Genomic DNA, 21,151 nt, shown 5'->3' with positions numbered 1-21,151 from the left:
TCACACAGACTCCCTGCTGAGCACAGAGCCCAATGCCAGGCTCCATCCCACAATCCTGAAATCATGAGCTGAGTCAAAAATCAAGAGTTGGATGCTTAATCAATTGAGCCACCCAGGTGCCCCTACTTTTGCCTGTTTCATAGGCCCATACCTGCAGCACTTACTATGAGGCTGCACATCCCTGCCTCATCCTGGCCCCCACTATATGCCCCCCCCCCGCCCACCCTCTGGCATGCTTTCTTCTGTCTCTTTATCAGCCATGGAGCCTTGGCAGTGGGCTTTGCCCTCATACTAGCCTCCAGCCCTCCCTTTGCTTTGCTTCCAGCCACCCTAGAGCACCTGCTCTGCTCTGCAGCCCCAGACCTTTCAGTGCCCCGTAGGTGGTTCCAACCCACCCACCCCCGTCCTGCTGCCAATTCTCTCACCTAGACATTCTCAGCCTGTGCTTCATGTTCCAAGTACCTGGGACTTATTATACGTATGAATGCCCAAGTCCTACTTCAAACCACAAGAATAAGAATCTCTAAGGATGGGGCCTGAGAATCAGCATTTTAAAATCACAGGTGAAACTAGGGTTGAGAACCACTGGTCTATCCTGAGCAGACACGTCTGTTGTCAACAGCAGACTCAATTACTTTATTAATTTATTTGATATCAAGTGAGTCCTTACTGTGAATGGCATCAAAACCCACCCAGTGACCCCCTCCAAAATCACAAGATCACTTAGGCAAGAAAAAGATTCAATCCTTCATATTTGATAATTTCCCCAAACCAGAATCTCCAAATAACAACTTAAAAATGATTAGATCTGTTACAAACAGATGAAAGATTATTCATATTCATTAGATACTCATAGTGGGTGACAGATCTACCAGCTTTGTTTCGTGCTCTCTTTCATGTTCTACTAGAAGAGTACATTCATTTGGCAGCATGATGCTTCATCACCAATACATACAGATAACTACTCATCAAAATATACCACTGTAAAAGAGATCAACTTGACTTTGAAATTTAAAACTTCTATTCAGGTGGCTCAGTGGTTGAGCATCTGCCTTTGGCTCAGGTCATAATCCTGGGGTCCTGGGATTGAGTCCTGCACTGGGCTCCCTGCATGGAGCCTGCTTCTCTCTCTGCCTATGTCTCTGCCTCTCTCTCTGTGTTTCTCATGAATAAATAAAATCTTTGTTTATAAATAAATAAATAAATAAATAAATAAATAAATAAATCTTCTAAAAAATTAAAGCAAAAGCAAGAGACACTCCAGTAAAGGGGGGGGGGGGGGGAGAGAGCCCAAGAGATAATAAAATAAAAATCAGGAAACAATCAAGTTTCCTTTAATAAGTATAATAAAAGTAACCAGAACGAAAATGTCTAAAAACAATCAGTGAAAAGACAACCAAAAAGGAAGTTGGGCAAAGATGGGAAAAAGAACTCAGAGAAGGAAATATAAATATTAAGAGATGCTCAATCGTTAGCAATCAGGAAAGTAAATTTTAAATTACAATGAGATACTATGTCATGCCCAGCCATTTTTTAAAAAAAGCAACAGAATGGTAGAATTAAGAAGCTAAACAGTATCAACCAGAAGGTTGACCCACAGGAACTCCTATACTGTTGGTGGGTGTGTAAATTGGTTCAGCCACTTTGAAAAATATTGAGAATTTCTAATAAAGACAAGCATTTATCCTACAATCCAGCTCCTACGTGATACCTGTGGGTTTCTCTGCAGGATAAGAAGGCATTTACAAAAATACTTGGAGCAAAATTCAACAAAAATTTGGAGACAGCCTAATCCATAATCCATTAGCATCCATCACCAGAAAAAAAAAAGTATTTTGAGGAATATCCATGCAATGGAATATTATACTATGAAAAATATATCAACTAAGAGCTACCCATTCAAAATGGATGAACCTCACAAATGTCAAGTTAAAAAAAAGGATTTAGAAAAATACATAGCTCAGAATACCACTTAAAGTTTTAAATTATTTAAAATACTGAATATAGTGAACCTGAGTGGCCCAGTTGGTTAGGCATCTGCCTTTAGGTCATGATCCCAAGATCCTGGGATGGAGCCCCCCCAATTGGGCTCCCTGCACAGCAGGGAGTCTGCTTCTCCTTCTCCTTCTGCCACTCTCCCCCCACCCTCAGGCTCTCTCTCTTTCAAAAATAAACAGCAAATAAATAACTGAATATAGTGTAGGAATATTATAACAGTACAGAGAAAAGCTTATAAATTTCCATTTAAGCCATAAGGTCCCATTGGTCGAAAGCAAAAGGGGATATATTTAGGGAAGGAACTACCAGGGCCTTCAGCTACTGTTCATGATCTATTTTTTATTAAGCAGTGAGTAATGACTATATTGGTATTTACTGAATAATTTTCCTCATCTGTTGTCTAAATACTTCAAAAAAAAGTTGTAATGTATTTTATTGGAAAAGTCTATTTTCTAGTTTATTTTCTAGTTTTGAAATAACATTAACTGAGCAGTAACCACTATACAAATAACCAACACATACTATTTCTTTCTTACTATAAAATCTTTATTTGGTAAAACAAGGTAGTATATTTAAAATTCCTCAAAATATGGATAAAATTTCCTAGAAGCTCAGTAAAATGAAATCCTAGAAAAGTGGGTTGGGACTCAGGGGTTCTTGTTCAAATTAACTGCTCTGTGCCTCATTATGAAGGGGCTTATGAATCCCCCAAGCATCAGCATATAATGGTCACAGTGACTGCACTTGTTTACCACTGAAGAATTTAAACTCTGGGGCACTCGTGTGGCACAGTCGGTTAAGTGTCCCACTCCTGGTTTCAGCTCAAGTCATCTCATGGGTTGTGAGATTGAGCCCCACTAGCTGCTTGGGACTTTCTCTCCTTCCTCCCCCTGCCCTTTGCTTGTACTCCCTCTCTCTCTCTAAAATAAATAATTTTTTTTTAAAAAAAGGATTTAAAATTCTATCATGGTTAAGCACCTCACCCAAGGGGCTAGAGTTGAGATTTAAGCCCAGACCCACCTTACTTCGAAGGCCATGCTCTTATATATTCACTTATATTTGTTCTAGAAAAGTCTTAAAATGCTATGCAAAGAAACTAAGTAAAACTTGTAAAAGTGATTTATAATTAAATGAAAGATCTGTTTGAAAGATGAGCATAGGCCAAATGAAGTGGGAGAGCAGAATGTACAGCCTATGCCACAGCCAACACGCTGTCTTTCAAGGAGGGAGACATGGCCTCATGCACAAGATGAGACGGTGATGGGCTTTCCAGCATTGTCTCGCAATGCACCCCACCCACCCCCTCAATGACTGGGGAATGGAAAACAAGGCTATTCTTTCTCAACAAGTATCACTGCTACCCTCAGCTAAGGGGAAAACAGTATCATCTATCACACTGTGCCCAGAAAACACTGCAGTAAGAAAGGATAGGGGCCATCGAGGCCATCCTCAGGCTAAACACATGGGTGCTGTCAGCTCCTAACACAGAAAAGTGGCAGCATGGCCTAATGGGGGAGGCACCCCCCCTCCTGCCCCAGAAATCAGATGAAAGAAATTATCATTTTTTTAATTTTATTTTTTTTCCTTAAATTCTAAGTTTATTTCCTATACTCTAAAGTTCAGAGAAGATTTTCAGCACTAAATAGTGACACATAACAAGTTTCAGATATTTATTATTCAGTGTAAACCCCAACACAATACACCAACATGATTTTGTGCATTTAGAGGGGAAATACTTCCTGGATAAGTGGATAATTGTGCGGATGGCTTCTGGAAGACTTTCATTCTAAGCAGCTTTATAGTGAAACATTAATGATAGAAGTCTGGACCTCTTTCTTCAGTTTGCTGTAATCTATACTCACTGAGTAGAACTTGTATTGATCACTGAGACCCAGTTGTTCCAAGGTTCTGGGTTATTCTTCCTATCCCAACTAACATCTGGATTGAACAATGCCAAGCACAACACATACAGCGCTACTCCAGTACTTCCTGCCCCAATAAATATGAAGAGGGGGATCAAGCTCGGATGCTTCTTGGCCTGACTGATGGTCTGGCGTAACATGGTTGCGGCAAGGTCTCCTGTGCAGGAGAAGGAAAAACCGTGTTGCTGCAAGGCCCAGAACTAAGTAATGCCTCTATTTTTTACATTTTATTTAGGTTCAACTTGCCAATGTATGACACCCTAGCCATGGGAAAAGAATTCTGATACCAATTGGAGGTTGAAATAAAAAGGGAAAAAATGGTCAAGAATACAATCTATTAAATGGGTGAACCCAAAGAAGGTAAGCACAAGGAAGCCTTACAGAACACTGGCTTTGGAAGGAAAAAAAAAAAGGAAAAGAAAAAGAAAACCAAAAAACCCTAACTGCACTTAGATACTATGATGTCAAAGGGCTTTACATTACACGTGCAGTCCGAAAATCAAGGCACCCGCTTTACAGACGTAACACTTCTGCCAGGATCACTAGGTTTAGTGTGTAGAAACATAACACTGATCCCAGATTCCAAAGGTCAAACCCAGAGTCTGAGCTGGAAAGCAGAGGAATTTAGAGGCAACCGCAAAACGTGATATCCCTCAACTACCTTCCTTCCTTTTATTAGGGATATTACTGATAATAAAACTGCCTGGATGGCTTCAAGCATTTACAATTACATTGTGTAACAGGATGAACAAAGCACAGTGGATTTCTAATTATTCAGGAGGCAGTTATCCAGATTGTGGAAAAACCCAGGCATTTCTGATGCTCTTTCAGCCTGCTACAGGCCTTCTCATGAACATTAAATGAAGGCAAGAGAAAGTTAAAGGGGGTGACATTCAAATCAGTCAATAGTGCTACATGGTCAGCAGTTCTGATAGATTGGATGGGCAAGGGAACAGAAACCATCTGCTAAAAAAATGAGTTTGAGGTTTCCTGTGGATTTCAATTATCCATACAGCCTCTGTCCTCAATTTTGTCATTGATAAGCTAGAGTTGCCTTGGAGAACCAATAGCAAAATGTCTCCCCTGCTCAGCTCCAGGACAATCTCACACTAGGGCCCCAGGGACCCTAAAACAACTGTATTTTTCACCACACCTAGTATTGCACCAAAAATTCAACCATGTGTGCTTTCTTGACTCTCGTGTGTCATGGCCACTCACACTCGTATAAAAGGCAATTATCAATCCCTGAGTCCAGGGATCACATGGACATCAGGATTAATGAATCAGTGTTAAGCTCTGATTCCCAATTAAAAACAAATCCCATTTAAAATTAAGTAATTCATTTGGAGAGTTAGGTGGTTTTGAAATATTTACTTTATGCGAATGGTATATAAATACTTAGTACTTGAAACTTATATATTAGGGAGTCAATACTCTTTTTTTTTTTTTTTAATTTTTTTTTTTTTTTTTTTTTTTAATTTTTTATTTATTTATGATAGTCACATAGAATGAGAGACAGAGAGGCAGAGACACAGGCAGAGGGAGAAGCAGGCTCCATGCACCGGGAGCCCGACGTGGGATTCGATCCCGGGTCTCCAGGATCGCGCCCTGGGCCAAAGGCAGGCGCCAAACCGCTGCGCCACCCAGGGATCCCGGGAGTCAATACTCTTAATTAAACATTTGCAAAGTCATGTTACTAGTGGGCTTTTTTAAAATTAAAGGCTTTGAAAATTATAAAAACTGCACTTTTGTGTTCCAAACTCCCTCTCTATATTTACACTTTTTTTGTCTTATTTTATCAATGTGATCTATTAGAACAGATATTTGGGAAAATAAAGTTGCTGTTTAATGTTGAAGATTAAAGTTTTGCCTCTTTTCATCCCCTCTTCCTTCTCACCTCCACTACCTTAACCCAACCAGGAAAGTTGTTAGCCAGAAGTCCATTTGAGAAATGACAAACTTGCTCATAGATTAATGATGCTGAAGTATAAAGTATTAAATATTTTATTAAGTGAAGAAAGGATGAGAAAATGGAACATTCTCTGCGTCGATTTAGTACAATATGCCTTTTTATGTTTTGAAAAGTCATACCATTAAAAAGGGTAAAATAGAACAATTTTAAAATTAAATAATTAAATTATATTCACGAAAAGTCACGTGTAAAATGCAAATGCCCATTTTTTTAAAGAGTTTGGCTTATTTGGCATAAACAATTGTTTCTGAACAGTTATTCATAAAAACCACAATTCACATCCTAAAAATGTAGGACTTCAGTTAAACACTACACAATTAAAACCTCAGTATTATTAGAAAGCTAACATGCAAGACAGCTGTCCCTGAGATTGTATCCCCAGGGCTCTGTGATCCCTCCTCTAAGATTTCACACAGTAGCAGTCAAGTTCCCACTGTGCCCTGGCCCTCTGGTTCTACTGGGGCTTATATCAAAAGTCAATGGAACAACACCCACAATCTTATTTCTTCTTTTCCAAAAATATTTAAGATTCAGAGACAAGGACAAGGGAACACCATAGGGGTAAAAGCAATCTCTTTACAGGTGTGGCTGAGCAGAGGAAGGCCCCATAGCAGAACTCTCCTTTCTCTCAGAAACCCAGAAATGTAGAAAGGGTTATGGAATAAATGTGTCCACTGGTAGAGAAAAAAAGAAAAAAAAATCCCAAAGCACACACAGAAAGAATAAATGCCCAAAGACCACTTTTGATTTAGTCAAAATACGTTTCTTTAAAAAAGCAGTTCAAACTCACAACCTAGCTTGGATCTGCTCACAACCAGAAAAAAAGCTGAATAACACTCCAGTATGACAGAGGAATGGAGGTGAGAAGCTCCGTTTTATGCTTGTTCTAAAGCTCTGCCCATGTGCTCATCCTGATGAGCCTCTGGCTCTCGCCTTTTGGCACTCAAGGCATTAAAATACCATCATCAGAGAACAAAGTGGTCTGCAATCAATTAAAAAATAGTGGTAAGTATTGAGCCAGAGTATCTGCAGGGTGTTATGAGAACCCAGGTAGGATGCATTTAGTTTCATCTGGGAATTCAGGCAAACTTCTATGAAAATCACAACAGACCACAATGATGAAGTGGAAACTAGTCAGGTGAAGACTACTGGAAGGGGCATCTCAGGCCCATGGGAATACCATGAGGCATGAAAAGGAAAAGTAGTGAGTCTGTGGATGCGGGACACCAAAGTTGGAGAGGGGAAAAAGGAGCCATGTCATGGGTCATGGTCTTGATGTGGTGAGAAAGGTGGCAAAGGTTTAGTAATGTTGGATTAATATTTAGCTGAATCCCTCTGGCTGAAATGTACAGAGACTAAGGAGATCAGGACTGGAAAGGCAGAGATCAGAAAGAAGCTTCTGTGATGATCTAGCCCAGTGGTTCTCAAAATGTAGTCCTGGAACCATCAGCATCATCTGGGACTTACTAGAAATCGTAAATCTCAGGCCCACTGTAGACTTGCTGAATCAGAAGCTCTGGGAATGGACCCAGCAATGTGTATACTGATTGACCCTTTAGTTGATGAGATGCTGCTAAGACTGGAGAATCATTGGTGTAGATAAGAGATGAGCACCTGCACTAGAAGCAGTGGTAGGAGATACAGATGAGGGATGAATAAGAGGCGGATATAGTCATAAAATCAACTGACACTTATGTGGGCAAGGAAGAGAAAGAAATGGAAGTTCATGGATTTGGGTCTGAGTGACTGGGTGGGGCTGTCAAGAATACAGGAGGTCAAGTAGGTTTATGTTTATAATGACTTAAGTGGTGGAAATGCTGAGGTGAAGATGCCATGAGATGCCTTTCTCTGAGGAGAGGCAGAGAAGTCTGAATCAGAGCTGGAAAAAGGAAAAAAGGAAACCAGCTGATTCCCCCAGGACCTCAGTTACTTCCACAGGACATAGCTAAGTAGGTTTCCTTCCCATAATTCAAGATTAGGGTATCTACTTATATAACTCACCATAATCAGTAAAAGAAAAACCAATACATGAAACATCTCAAGAAATGCCAAGATGGCATTTTGATAAAATCCAACATTCAGGGCAGCCCGGGTGGCTCAGCGGTTTTGCGCCACCTTCAGCCCAGGGCCTGATCCTGGAGACCCGGGATTGAGTCCTACGTCGGGCTCATGGAGCTTGCTTCTCCCTCTGCCTGTCTCTCTCTCTCTCTCTTTCTCTCTGTGTCTCTCATGAATAAATAAATAAAAATTTTAAAAATCCAACATTCATCTTAAAAAATCCCTTTGTTGATAGCTTCCCAGCATCCATCTCAGGCCTTCCCGAGTCCTGTTTGGGGATCTACATAGTTCTAAACAAAACATGTGCATTTATATAAATATGACAATAAGTTATATAAATATGACATTAATTACCCTGGCTACAGTGATTGGTTAGGGGTAGTCAAGTGACTTAGGCTGGTCAAAAACCCTCTCTCTCTTCATTCTCACTAGTAATCAAAAGAAAAATAACCAAGTTGTTGCTCATAACGTCTTAATACCAAGTGAAGAATGGACATGACACCACTGGAACAGACAGTGGAAAAATGGAAAGAAATCAGATCTTTTGTAGCACCACCAAACTACCAGATTAAGTCTTGGCCAAAGCCATTTTTACCTCTGAACTTCTCAGTTATGCAAGCCAATAAATTGCCTTTTATTGCTTATGTAATAAAATGGCTGAAACAAGGCTGAATGAGCGTTTCTGTGCTTAACACAGGAAGAATCCCACTAGAAACAAATGACTCCTCCTGTTGATGTTGGAAAAAGATCGGATAATAGATATGCTTTGAATGGAGAACAGGCCACACAAAAGCTACACACATAATTGTACGTGGCTTCCCAAAAGAAGGGATATTAAACCATCACAATTCAAACAACTCAGTCAAGACCAACATCTGAGCAGACGAGAAAAGGTGTTCCAACCAAGGGATAACAGAGGTAATTTCCACAGCTGTCTTCAGGTAAAGAACACTTACAGAATTCCAGGAAAACCAGAGGTCTGAACAAAAGCTAATACCACCCACGGTCTCAATGCCAACCACCAGTCCTTAAATCAAAGCTTCTCCGGTTATACAGGTTGTTGGAAGATTTCTCAAGAAGGGTTCATGGGAAACTCATTCTCTGAGTCCTGGCAGGTTGAAACTCTGTGGGTTTTATATTTGAAGGTAAGTTTGGCTGAATATAGAATAATTGCTTCACTCTTTCTTTCTAGATTATCTTTAACATATTCCTCTATTATCTCGGGTGTTAAGCATTGCTATGGATGCCAATCTGATTTTCTTTCCTTTGAAAATGACTTGGTCTTTTTGCCTGGTTGCCCAAAAACATTTTTTTTCCTTTATGGGAAATTGTAATACTAAAATTTATATTGGTGTTGTCCATTCTGGGTCAATGTTCCCAATATGTTATATTCTCTTTCTATAGGCAGATTCCATTCTTTTTCCAGGAAGGTTTTCTTTATTTTTAATATATGTTCTATTTCATTGACTTAACCTTCAGTTTCATTTTTTCATAGACTTCTATATGTATGGATATCCTCTGCCTATATTCCACATCTCTATTTTCTGTAAAATCTTCTATTTCCCTTTCATTTGTTTTTTCTTCTTTTTTCCAACTTCTTCCCCTACAGTGCTTTCTATATTGTTTATTTATTCTTAAGTGCTTCCATTGGATTTTCATTTCTTAAAGTTTCTTTTGGTTTTTTTTCTTAATATTTTATTTATTCATGAGAGAGAGAGCGAGGCAGAGACACAGGCAGAGGGAGAAGCAGGCTCCATGCAGGGAGCCCGATGTGGGACTTGGTCCCTGGTCTCCAGGATCACACCCTGGGCCGAAGGTGGCGCTAAACCGCTGAGCCACCCAGGGATCCTCTTAAAATTTCTTTTGTTTTTAGGTCTACACTTCTGAGTAATTTTTTTTTTAAGATTTATTTATTTATGATAGACACAGAGAGAGAGAGAGAGGCAGAGACACGGGAGGAGGGAGAAGCAGGCTCCATGCCAGGAGTCCGACACGGGACCTGACCCCCGGGACTCCAGGATCGCGCCCTGGGCCAAAGGCAGGCGCTAAACCACTGAGCCACCCAGGGATCCCCCTCACTTCTGAGTTATTAACTCTCTTTTTCATATCTCTGTTGTTTATCATTTAATCTGTGTTTTTCTAACTTGGATTCCTGCTGTTCTTTCATAGCTTTCAACTGCTTCTGTAATTTCTTTTACCTAATTTTGAAATATTAGGTTGCAGTTTTGTCTCTGTTTTATATATTTTTTGAGAATATTAAATCATTTATTGATTACACATGATAATGGATGATACACAAGCTTTAATCCCATCTATAATTTTATCTGATACCATAATTCAATTTAGATATGTTGCATAGGATGTGCCAACAACCATAATAACCAAATAAACTCCAGGACTTCGCTTGGGTGACCCTTTTAACGGTGAACTCCGGGTCACAACACATTAACTGTCAGTTCAACCACACCAAGGTTTGTGGAGACAATGGCTTCTGTGCCCAGGCAGGTTGCAAAAAATTTCGAATGGAACCTGGCATCACCCGGAAGGAATCCTAACTTCACACTGTTGGGGTAGTTTACCAAGATGGCTTCAGAGTAGACTAACTTTACACAGCACATTTTAAAAAAGACGCATTTATTCAGTGTCATGATCAGACTATTACATTTAGCAAACAGCATGGATGCATAAAAAAAAAATCTACATCAAAACCCTTTGCTGGAATGCTTTATACTCTCCACAGAACAGAAACTAAAATAACTTGTTTTATACAATTAGTCACAAATACAGTGCTCGAGTTTTTTGCCCATACACACGAATATTGTCTAAGACGTGTCTTCTTTGTAGTAGCCAGGCCCTGCCACCACCTGCTCAGCTGAGTTCACAAATCTGTTGTAACCTGTAGCTTCCCTGTCCCTTCTGTGGCTCTCCTCTCCTGCTAAGCTTTGTTTCCTGGCAGTAATTAAAACCTTCCGCCACCGCCATGGCTGCTGCTGCTGCTGGAACCGCCACAGCCACCTTGGTTTCATGGTTTGGCAAAGTATTGGCCTCTACCACCATAGGGGCCAGAGCTTCTGCCTCCAAAATCTCCTCCCTTCGTGGATCCAAAATTTGAGGATTGATTGTTGTAATTGCCAAAATCGTTACAGCTTCCGCCACCTCCAAAGTCGCTTCCACCATTACCAAATCTGTTATCAACCATCCCCACCGCCACCCTGTCCACCACCACCTCGACTGCCACTGAAGCCACCTCGACCACTGAAGTTCCCTCCACGACCACCACCAAAGTTTCCAGAACCACTTTGGCCTCTCTGGCTGGATGAAGCACTAGCCATCTCTTGCTTCGATAGGGCTTTCCTTACCACACAGCTGTGGCCATTCACAGTGTGGTATTTTTGAATGACAATCTTGTCTACAGAGTCATGGTCATCAAATGTCACAAAAGCAAAACCTCTCTTTTTGCCACTGCCTCGGTCAGTCATGATCTCAATCACTTCAATCTTCCCATAGTGTTCAAAATAATCTCTTAGATGATGTTCTTCAGTGTCTTCTCTAATGCCACCAACAAAAATCTTTTGCACAGCTAAGTGGGCACCAGGTCTTTGAGAATCTTCTCTTGAGAAAGCCCTCTTTGGTTCCACCACTCTTCCATCCACCTTGTGTGGCCCTGCACTCATGGCTGCGTCTGCCTCCTCCACGGTGGCCTACGTGGCGAACCCAGAGCCTCTGGGGCGCTTGGTGTCTGGATCTCTCACTACCACATTGCTCAGAATGGCTCCTCAGACTTCCATCGGTTGTTTCAAAGCTCAAACCTCCGATGAAGGGCTTCTGCAGCTGCTCAGGTCCTTTGGGAGACTCGGACTTAGCCATGACGGCAGTGGGAGGGGAGACTTGAACGATGCTTACTCGGCGGCGTCCAGGGGCACGAAGCTCGTCTCTGTTTTATAAGTGTGTTGTTCCTAGACGCCTTCACTGTCTGTCATTCGGAGCCCAGGAAGCACCCTCCACTTCCGGCTATTCTTCTCAAACCAACTCTCCAAGCCCCCAACTCCTAGTAAGACTACCCTCCCTTTCTTGTGACGAGTGCTCACGGGCAAGGCCTGGGCCGCTAGCCCTCAGAACCAGAAGCCCTTCCAGCTTCCAGCCGTTTCTTCCAGCTTCCAGCCGTTTCTCCTGGTTACTACCGGTGCTTTGGTCCCGACCGCTCATATTGTGCAGTTTACACACAGACTGGGATACTCTGCTTTGTAAAAGATGCTCCTTGTGAGTTAACATGGTTCACTAATACTATTGCTCTCTGTCTTCCTTCATGAGGAGAATTAAAAAGATAAGAAAAAGGAGACTGTAAAAGCAGGATCCAAGAGAGAAAAAACTAAGTTGCACTTTATTAAAACTAAAATCTTCTGCTTTAAAGAGTCTGTGAAAAGACTGAAAAGTTAAGCCACAGATAGTGAGAAAGTATTTTCAAACATTTATCTAATAAAAGACTTGTGTCCAAAATATACAAAGAACCCTTAAAACTCAACAATAAGAAAACAAACAATCCAATTGAAAAATGGGCAAAATATCTGGACAGACACCCTAACAAAGAAGATACACAGATGCAAAGATGTTCAGCATCATTTGTCACTTCAGAATTGAAAATAAAAACAGTGAGGATACCAATGCACACCTGTTAGGATAGCTAAAATCCAAAAAAACTGACAATGCCAATTACTGGCAAGAATGATTATTTACAAGAGCAAAAACAAAGAAATTTAAGAATGAAGTCTTTCATTCAAACATTTCTTCAGCAAACATTTTTTTTCAATTTTTAGTTAAACTTTATTTAACATATAGTGCAACATTGGTTTCAGGAGTAGAATTCAGTGGTTCATCACTTACATACAACACCCAGAGCTCATCACAGGTGCTCTCCTTAAAACCCATCATCCATCCAGCCAGCCCATCCCCCCACTCTCCTCCCCTCCAGTAACCCTCAGTTTGTTCTTTATCATTAAGAGTTTCATGATTTGTTTTCCTCTCTTTTTCCCCATTCCCATATGATCATCTGTTTTGTTTCTTAAATTCCACATACGAGTGAAATCATGTGGTATTTGTCTTTCTCTGACTGACTTATTTCATTTAGCAATACATTTTAGCTCCATCCATGTCACTACAAATGGCAAGATCTCAGTCTTTTTGGTGGGTAATATTTCATTGTGTATATATATGTGTGTGTGTGTGTGTGTGTGTGTGTGTGTGTATGTATATATATATATATATATATATATATATATATATAACCACTTTTTCTTTACCCACTCATCAGTAGATGGACATCTGGGCTCTTTCCATAGTTTGGCTATTGCTGATAATCCTGCTATAAACATTGAGATGCATGTGCCCCTTTGAATCTGTATTTTTGTATCCTTTGCGTAAATACCCAGTAATGCAATTGCTGGGTCATAGGATAGCTCTATTTTTAACTTTTTGAGGAACCTCCATACTGTTTTCCAGTGTGGCTGCACCAGTTTGCATTTCCATCAACAGTAAAAGAGAGTTCCCCTTTCTCCACATCCTTGCCAGCACCTATTGTGTCTTGTGTTGTTAATTTTAGCAATTCAGACAGTTGTGAGGTGGTATCTCATCATGGTTTTGATTTGTATATCCCTGATGATGAATGATGTTGAACATCTTTTCATATGTCTGTTGGCCATCTGGATATCTTCTTTGGAAAAGTGTCTATTTGTGTCTTCTGCCCATTTCTTAACTGGACTGTTTGTTTTTGGGATGTTGAGTTTGATAAGTGCTTTATAGATTTTTGATACTAACCCTTTGTCACGTATGACATTTGCAATTATCTTCTCCCACTCCATAGGCTGCCTTTTAGTTTTGTTGATTGTTTCCTTCACTGTCCAGAAGCTTTTTATCTTGATGACGTCCCAGTAGTTCATTTTTGCTTTTGTTTCCCTTATCAACATACATTTATTTACTGAGCATCCACCATATTCCAGTCCTGGGGAAAAAACTGCTCACTGTTATATAAGCTAAATAAAAGGCTTAATTTGGATTGGAACTTAGACTCTCTTACTTCAGAACTTTTGCCTTCACATGGCATACAATACTATACTCCAGACTACCTGAGGGGCATCAAAGAAGACTGACATAAATGGAATGCTATACTGCCTTCCTGGATGGGAAGCCAGCATTAAAAAGACATCAAGTCTCTCCTAAATTAATCAATACATCAATTACTATAAATATCCTAGCACAACAGTTTCTAACTTGTGAAATGTTTCTCAGATCCCTGTAGAAGAATCACTACTAGTAACTAACAAAATTATAAAGAAAAAGTTCTGATTATTTTGCTCTGACAGATGGAGCAATAGACTTCAAAGATAAAACTACAAAACATCATGGTTCTACAACAGAGATGAATGGAAGATAACAGAAAGCCTAGGAATGAAATATATAAATATATTCATATACACATGTGTGTGCACAGTGTAAATTATTCAATCATGAATGATAGGATAACTGATTAACATATGGAGAAAATTTTTGTTAGCTCCATACTTCATGACACATATAACAAGTATGTCCAGACAGGTTAAAATTTTAAATGGAGAAAAAAAACCACCCCATAAGAACACTGAAGAAAAAGTATAGATGAATACATCATTCAAGGGCCTTCCAGGCCCTTGCTAAGAATAACATCAAAGACATAAACACTGAAGGAAATGATTGTTAGATTTTTACTAATAAAATGAATATTTAAAAAGCAAAATAAAAATACAAAAGAAACTGAGAAAAAAATATTAGTAATGTATAAAGAAAGAAAAGAAAGTGCCATACTTTTATCAGAGTTAAAGGACAGGCAATTCACAAAACAAACACTCAAACAGGCTGTAAAGATTATGCAACAATGGTCAGCCTCGCTGGCAATCCAAAAATGTAAATCAAAACTAGATTCTAATTTAGCTCATCAAATTCCAAAGACTTTACAATGGCAATCCCTGATGCTGTTGAAGGTCTGGGGAAAGAAGTGTTTTCTTTGCTGGAGGGAGAGGAAAACTGTCCCAGTGACTCTGCATCACATAACACACACCAAATGCCTTCCCAGACTATAGTAATATAAATGGCTAGAACCTTTAAATATCTTTGAGACTCTCAATTCCCATCCCTTTTCCTCTATTTATACATCCCATGATATTTATCATGTAATAATTTTGCCACCATAACCACAAACTGTCCAGGGTAAGAGGATCCTAGGAGACAGATGAAACTCCATCCAACCACAGACAGAGAACCAGTAAATGATCAGCTGTGGCAGGTGTATCCCAGCACCCAACACCCATTGCCATCTGCTACAACTAGGACTCACAGATATTTGGTGAGTGGGTGTTCAATTTAACACATCATTAAAATGCAAAAACAAAAAACAAAAAAAAAATCTTTGTAAATGGAAAATTATTCTGCTCCTTGGCACTAAATGCAGGATGCTGGAGGACTAAAGCTGCCAATGTTGCTATTCAGTAAAAGATTTTTAACACAACACCAAATCTGAAATTCCTTTTTCCCATGTGTAACTAAGGGGCAATAACACATACCCCTGGGAAGGCAGATGCCAGTCTGTATTATTCATGCGTGGATCTCCAGTGCATGCACAGCACTCATTTGATAAAAGATATATATTATGATGATGATATCTCATTCATTCTTTTGGAAAATACCTACTGAGCCCCACAGTGAGCCAGAAACTAAGTAAGTGCCTTACATTTATAATCTAACTTCAAAAGCTGCATCATCAAAGCATAAACTTTTTCTTTAGCTTGCATCAAAATGTAGCCCCAAAACATCTGACTTGCTTACATGAAAACACAAACGTCAATTTCTAGATTAGCTACCTTTACCCTCTCCCCCCACCCCAATACCACAGAAAATCAAGAACTACTTTACATTTTTGTTTTTTATTTTTTAAAATATTTATTTACGAGAGATGAGAGAGAGAGAGAGAGAGAGAGAGAGAGAGAGAGGCGGAGACACAAGCAGAGGGAGCATGTTCCGTGCAGGGAGCCTGAGGTGGGACTCGATCCCAGGACTCCAGGATCACGCCCTGGGCCAAAAGCAGGCGCTAAACCACTGAACCACCCAGGGATCCCCTTATTTGTATTATTACAAAATATTCTTCCACATATTACCTCCTAGTAAATGATAATTTCCAAGAATTTGGGAATTGGAAGGCTCCCAAAGGATCATCCTCTTTAACTCTTTCATTTTACAGATTGCCAAATAAGGCCTAAGAGGATATGGGATATGTTCAAAATCATACACAGGTAAGATGTCACAGTGGGATAACATTGAGGTCTCCAGGGTTGCAGACCAGTTATACTTCCATCCTTCCCTGATGTTTCTTCCTGGTAATCACCAAAGTGCCTTCCCTTTAATAACAGAAGCATAGATGGCACCAGAGTGGCTCAGTGGTTGAGCATCTGCCTTTGGCTTGGGTTGTGACCCTGGGGTCCCAGGATCAAGTCCTGCATCAGGCTCCCCAGAGGGGTCCCAGGATCAAGTCCTGCATCAGGCTCCCCAGAGGGAGCCTGCTTCTCCCTCTGCCTATGTCTCTGCCTCTCTATGTCTCTCATGAATGAATGAATGAATAAATGAATAAAATCTTAAAAAAAAGCAGCATAGAATACCACATATTTAGGCCTTGCAAAGAGACGATGTTGGAATAGATTTACTTGCAGTCAGCTTTATTCACAATCCTAAATTCATGATTCTGCTTATAATTTAATAGAAGAATCTCCCTATATATACCATGTACTTGAGCAAATGGCAGGCAAACCACAAAGGTTAAAAGCCTTTACTAGCAATTCTGGAAGAGATTATAGATTATTTTTAATGAAAAGGCTAATCATGACCTTAAAAAATGTCATGTCAAACGTCTCATTTCATCATTTTCCTCTACAACTTATTTTCCAAAGCTTTCTACAAAATCTGACATAATTTATCCAGCCATAAAACAAGACAGACTAGGGACACCTGAGTGGCTCAATCGGTTAAGCATCTGCCTTCAGCTCAGGCCATGATCTCAGAGTCCTAGGATAGAGCCCTACATTGGGCTCCCTGCTTAGGGAGGGATGCTTTTCTCTCTCCTCTGCCCCTCCTCACTCCCTACTTGTGCTCTCTTTCAAATAAATAAATAAAATCTTTTAAAAAAAAAAAAAAGACAGACTAGTTAAGCAGTGTCTGAAGCCACTCTCCTAGAACACATGTCTTTCAGCGTAGACTCATCTATTAGCCAAAGACCAGATACAAATGGCAATATAAAAATCCAGAGAAGAAAAGAAACAGATGGAGGTATGGGAAAAGCAGGTAAGAGCTGACATTCATAAATGTTAGGTAAATCAAGGACAAATTTCCTATAAACTAAACTTAAACTTTTTTTGTGTGTGTGAGCACCAAGGCCAGCTCTGATGTATAACAAGTACATAGCCCGGCAGCCTCAGTCCCACGTTCCTGACAAAGCCCATGGTTAACTGATGACCTTTGACTCATTCAGATGCTACCAGCACAAGGAGACAGGGGTTTGGAAGGAAGCAGAAAGGCTTCTTTGGAAGGGCTTGGGGTATTTCCATTGTCTTTAATAGAAGGGAAGCTGGAAAAAAAAGAAAGAAAAATTGGAGGATTGGGGGAATGAGTGATCAAGACATAAAATGATGGTTGGAGGTGACAAAAAAAAAAAAAGAAAGAAAAATAAGCCAACTGCCCACTTACTGACATTGACTATGTCTTTTTAGCTGAACAATGAAGAGAAAACAACATTAAGACAAAGAAGCAGGGAAAGAAAGGCCTGGGTCCCTGAGTACTAATTAAAACGAACTGGGGCCAACAATGTGTAAGAGGGAAAAACTGACTGAGGATCAAAGGACCATGTTTTGTTCAAACTCATACATGAACTAGCTGTGTGATCATGAACAGACATCATGACATCACTCTAGGAATAAGTTTTGTAAAATGAGAGTTTTAAGTTTACTTAATACTTCCCCATAGCATACTTAAAAACAAAGAATGGTTGTTGGGAATGTAGGCTACTTAAAACCCCTACATACTCTGTGTCTTCTATTTAAAAATATTTAAGGGGGGATGTGGAGCACATGAGTGGCTCAGTTAGTTAAGCATCGAACTCAATTTCAGCTCAGGTCATGATCTCAGGGTTGTGAGATTGAGCCCCACACTGGGTTCTGCACTGGGTGTGGAGCCTGCTTAAGATTCTCTCTCTCCCTCTTCCTCTGTCTTTCCCCTCCTACTTTCTCTCTCTCTCTCTCTCTCTCTCAAAAAATAAAAAAATAAAAAATAAAAATAAAATAAAATAAAATAAAAATAAAAATATTACATGGAGATTCTACTTCTAGGTCCTGTATGACCTGGAGCAACTTTAGTATCCTCTATGAACCTCCATTTTCTTGGACCAACTCTCTTACAAGAGAAACTAGAAAATGTGGACAGAATATTTTTTTAAAACATCCACTGTAGGGCAGCCCAGGTGGCTCAGCGGTTTAGCATTGCCTTTGGCCCATGTTGTGATCCTAGAGACCTAGAATCGAGTCTCACGTCGGGCTCCCTGCATGGAGCCTGCTTCTCCCTCTGCCTGTGTCTCTGCCTCTCTCTCTCTCTCTCTCTCTCTCTCTTGCTGTGTCTCTCATGAATAAATAAATAAAATCTTTAAAAAAAAGATTACTGTAAAGTATTAGAAAAAATAAATAAATAAAGTATTAGAGATATTGCAATGCAGTAAGACTTTGTCAGACCAAGATCTGGAAGACAAAAGGAAGATAAGAAGCAAGAATGTGGCTTTTGGTCCCCATATCCCCTTGAAGTTATTGACAGTGCTGATAGCAGCTGACCAGCTGAGCAGAGCTTCCATCCATCTCACAGAGGCAGGAGGACAACACTAGAGTTCAGGGACCATTAGGGAGTAAGGACCTTTGTAAACACCTTAGGCTTTCTGCTAGGACCTCAATGGTCTACTGTATAAGAATAGGATTGATCTTGAAATAGATCAGCCTTCATATGGGCTAAAACCCTTCTCTGAATTATTTCAATCACTGATTAAGTTATTCTCACCTGTCCCTTCCCCAGCTGCCAACTAGATGCAAAAGTAAATTCTGCCTGGAGGAACATGCCATCATATAAAGTCTCAAAATATCTCTGAAATCACTCAAATACATTATCCAACATTCAATAAAAATAACTAGGTCATAGTGGGGAGGAAAAAATAGACCAAAAACCAAAAAGGGAAAATAATTTTTTAAGAGAAAATAATTAAACACATAAAAGATCCAAATAGTGGAGTTATTACACAAAATTGAAGATAACCACAGTTGATATGTTCAAAGAATTAAAGACATGATAAAAATTTTGGCAAAGAACTAGTAACTATTTTAAAAAATCAAGTGACAATTCCAGTACTGAAAAATACAATAATTAAAAATAGTCACTAAATAGGTGGGTATGGTGAAGGCATGGTGAAGAAGGAGAATCAAAAGATGGAATATATGTCAGAAAAAGGATCCAGACTAAAGTATAGGGAGACAAAATGATGGAAAAAAACAGGAAGGATTTTTTTAAAATCTGGAACGCAGAGAAAAGGGATCATGTATGTACATGTAATGTCCTTCCCAGTAAAATTAAAGAGGCGGGAAGAAGCAATTTTTGAAGAAAATAGCTGAGATTTTCTAATACTGAGAGAATAAATCAAGCCACAAATTTAGGAAGTACAATGACCTCAAAGAATAAAAAAATACAAAGAAAACAACACCTACTCATAAGAGAATAATTGAAAGCAAAATACGAAGTGAAAAATGTTTAAAAATAGCCAAGGAAAAAGACACACTGCTTTAAAGGAGCAATAGCAGTAAGACTGACTTCTGGTTTCTTGAGGGAAATAATGGGAGGCAGAACACGACATGCTACCCTCAAAGTGCTGAAATAAATTGCAGGCCAGCCTAGAATTCAATACCTAGTAGTGTGATATACTTCACAAATTATAATAAAATAAAACTATGCAGGGCACCTGGGTGGCTCAGTTGGTTAAGCATCTGCCTTCAGCTCAGGTCATGATCCCAAAGCCCTGGGATCAAGCGCTGCACTGGGCTCCCTACTCGGTGAGGAGTTTGCTTCTCTCCCTCTCCCTTGGCTGCTACCTGCTTGTACTTGTGCACTTTCGCCCTTGCCCTCTCCTTTTCCCTCTCTCTCTTTCTCTCTCTCTCTCTCTTTCTGTCATATAAATAAATTAAAAATCTTAAAAAAAAAACTGTTCAGACAATCAAAAACACAGAATTTGGGGATCCCTGGGTGGCTCAGTGGTTTAGCACCGCCTTCAGCCCAGGGCATGATCCTGGAGACCAGGGATCATGTCCCACATCGGGCTCCCTGCATGGAGCCTGCTTCTCCCTCTGCCTGTGTCTGTGTGTCTCTCTGTCTCTCTCTGTCTCTGTGTCTAAATAAATAATAAATAAATAAATAATAAATAAATAAATAAAATCTTTAAAGCAAACAAACAAAAACTGAGAATTTGTCACCAGGAGTCTAGCACTGCCTTACAAACTAAAGAGAGATCTTTACTCAACAGGCAAATAATCTAAGATATAAGCTCACAGATGGACAAAAAAATGAGTACCACTGGAAAAGGTAAATGTGTGAGTAAATCTAAATGAATATTGAGTGTAGAAAATAACAGTAATGTGTTCTTGAACTTAAAAATGTAAATAATTAAAATATATAACAAGAGCATAAAATCAGTAGGGAAATATAAGTATTCTAGAGTCCTTCTATGGTCTAGAAGACGGGCAAAGGTTTTAACAACATTAGACTAATGAGAATACTTTTGTAATTCCTACTAATTACAAAAGAATATTAAAGTGTGAAGCTGGGCAGCCCAGGTGGCTCAGCGGTTTAGCATCGCCTTCAGTCCAGGGCGTGATCCTGGAGTCCTGGGATCGAGTCCTGTGTCAAGCTCCCTACATGGAGCCTGCTTCTCCCTCTGCCTGTGTCTCTGCCTCTCTCTGTCTCTCTGAATAAATAAAATCTTTTTAAAAAATAAAATAAAGTATGAAGCTAACAAGCTACTACAGTGGAAAGACAGAATAAAACAATAGCAACAAAGAGAAGAAAAATACAAAATGTAGGACAGGTGGGGAAAACAAAGCAAATTAGT

The 21,151-nt window shown here is 39.7% G+C and overlaps 1 protein-coding gene and 1 pseudogene across 4 annotated transcripts in view; both read right to left on the bottom strand.

Annotated features, from left to right (window-relative positions):
• Positions 1–21,151, bottom strand: part of PDE8B (phosphodiesterase 8B) — a 262,117-nt gene that overhangs the window by 141,346 nt on the left and 99,620 nt on the right. The gene's annotated exons all lie outside the window — the stretch shown is intronic.
• On the bottom strand, positions 3,795–4,062 carry LOC129521014 (cytochrome c oxidase subunit NDUFA4-like; annotated as a pseudogene).

The sequence above is a fragment of the Nyctereutes procyonoides genome, unplaced genomic scaffold (assembly GCF_905146905.1).
Source record: "Nyctereutes procyonoides isolate TBG_1078 unplaced genomic scaffold, NYPRO_anot_genome, whole genome shotgun sequence".
Taxonomy (NCBI): domain Eukaryota; kingdom Metazoa; phylum Chordata; class Mammalia; order Carnivora; family Canidae; genus Nyctereutes; species Nyctereutes procyonoides.
This window is presented reverse-complemented; position numbering and strand designations above follow the sequence as displayed.